The sequence below is a fragment of the Tupaia chinensis genome, unplaced genomic scaffold, assembly GCF_000334495.1.
Source record: "Tupaia chinensis unplaced genomic scaffold, TupChi_1.0 Scaffold000271_1, whole genome shotgun sequence".
Classification (NCBI taxonomy): domain Eukaryota; kingdom Metazoa; phylum Chordata; class Mammalia; order Scandentia; family Tupaiidae; genus Tupaia; species Tupaia belangeri.
Genome location: NW_006159752.1, coordinates 3,876,981 through 3,879,385, shown reverse-complemented (window position 1 = coordinate 3,879,385; position 2,405 = coordinate 3,876,981). Strand labels below are relative to the sequence as shown.

General features: G+C 53.2%; 1 pseudogene; it reads left to right on the top strand.

The window, feature by feature from the left end:
• The window catches only part of LOC102469710 (uncharacterized), a 19,647-nt pseudogene extending 17,710 nt beyond the window's left edge, over positions 1-1,937 (top strand).
• The last annotated feature ends 468 nt before the right edge of the window (positions 1,938-2,405 follow it).

Sequence of the window (2,405 nt, the reverse complement as noted above, 5' to 3'; positions counted from 1 at the left end):
AACCTATTCCCTATGAATTCATGGTGTGATGGGTGTTAAAAATAAACTAATCTGTGGTCTATATATATATATATAAAAAAAAAGAGTAATTCTCTAGGGAAGGTTCTTCTTAATTACAGATGACCTTCAGATTGTTCTCCTGTGGGTGTCCAGTCGTAAAGAAGGGGGACAAACCAGAGGCCCTCTGCTCCTGAACGTGTTCTCCACCCTCAGCAGAGTCTGCTGTCCCTGACTGCTCGCCAGGGACCCGTGCCCGCCTGCAATGGCTGCCTCATTGGAGACTGCAGGGGTGAGTCCCTCACGCGGCTTTAGAGAGGCTCCTCCCGCTAGACGTTCTTAAGCTAGGAGGGATATGCATGGAGAACGCAGTACTCGCCGTAGCCTTAAAACGGCAATAAAAAAATAGGTTGAAAATACTTCCCAACCAAATACGTCAGAATGAATAATTAGGCAACATTTAGATGAGCAATGACAGTGCAGCCACCTTCAAAAAACCACACCTCGGGAACCAGCAGTTGGCGTAATGGCTATGTCGCTGGACTCCCACGTAGTCGACCGCGGTTTGCGTCCCGGACCCGGTGGCTTAAAACTCAGCTGGGCGCGTGTGTGTGCCTGCCCAAAATCCTGAGAGGAGAATGGAGGAGAAGGGATTGCGGCGTCACCATACCCCCTGGGGGGTGATTTCTCACTTTCTGTCTCTCTGTCTCTCTCTGTCTGTCTGGCGAGCGCACGCGCCCTACAGTGAAAATCTCTCAAAAAAAAAAAAAACCACACCTGCTTATTCCCACAGGGTCCAAGTCTCGAACTGGCCTAGAATGCTGCGCAGCTCAGGGCCGCAGCTCAGGGCCGGCAGGTGGCGTCGTGGTTCAAGTGCTGCATCCCAGGAGTCCGGCTGTGCAGGCTCAGTCCCTGGCCCGTCGTCTGAAAACCAGGGCGGGGAGTGCGCATGCGTGCCCAAGATGCTGAGGAGCCTAGAGAAAGACTGTGTTGTCACCGTCACCCCTGGGGGTGATCCCTCACTTTCTCTGGTGAGGGCAAACACCCTATAGTAAAAGCAAAACACTGCACAGAACGCAGGGCATCTACTATCAAAAGAGGTACATTGTGTAACTATCTGTATTTGCCTCTCTGTTTACCAGGTGAGAACTTTGATTCCTTGCTTTCATCCCTTGGTGATGGCCATCGATGTTCAGCCACTGCTGGCCTGCCTCCCTAAGGGTAGTGGTAGCGGCTTTCTTTTTCTTTTTCTGTCATACAGGTTGCCTTAGGGCGTGTGCACTTGTTGGAGAGAAAGAGACAGTGAGAAGGAAAGCGAGAAATCACCCCCAGGGGGGTGGCCACACTGCAATCCCTCCTCCATTCTCTTTTCTTGGCATGTGCACACGCGCACACACACGCACACACACCTGACATGAGTTGTAAGCCACCGGGTCTGGGACTCGCACCCTGGGAGTCCAGCGGTGCAACCACTACATCATCTGCTGGCTCCCCTGGTAAGGACATTTAATCTTGTTTTTAGCCTCTTTAATTGGGTGCCTAAGATCAGTATCCATGGGACAAGGTGAGAATTCCAGGGAAGTTGCATTTTTATACTAATCTCCCTATAGAGTATCCAAAAAGATACGTCATGCTTCATCAAAATAAAATGATTTACTGAGACAAAAACATTCTAAGAACTATTTAAAGACCCACAGAAACTTGTCTGGCATTTTCTATTATTTTAGTAGAAGTGAGAGCGATGTGGAGCGCGTGTCTGTGTGCAGCGTGGCAGCAGTTTCGAGAGATCAGCTCAGTTCTTTAATTCAGTCACAGAAAAATAATCGCATAATCGCAGACGCGAGAGTTTAATATCTTTGAATTAATGTAAATTAGTGCTTTTTTCCGGCTTTACACAGGAACGTGAAACAATCGCACTCGCTCTGGCTGCGGCGGTGTAATGCACATGCTGAGAGACAGAGACAGTGAGAGATAGGGAGTGGAATTCGGATGTGCTGCCTGGACCGAAGTTTCTGTTAACCAGGGCCATTCCTGATCAGATGCGGAGAGAGGAACGCTCTCGGAAGCCTTCCTATTTTTCAGTTCCAAATACCGTAAAACCAGGGTGTGGCGGGCCCCCCCCCCCCCCCCCCACCCCTTCCAGGGATTTCGGCGGCCGCTCAGACCGCGCTGCCAGGCGACCTCAGAACTGCCGGCTCCTGGACACCGCAGGGGACACCGGGCGGGAGGGCTGGGGACGGTCCCGGCCTCCCGTGGGGGGGTGGGGTAGTGGCTGGGGCGCAGGTTCCCAGCAGGGCGCGGGGACGCGGGGCACCGGGCGGGCGGGTCGTGCGGGGTCGGGTCCGCGCCGTCCCCGGATCCGGGGTCACTCGCGGGGGTGGGCGCGGTCCCTCCTCTCGGCGCCCCGC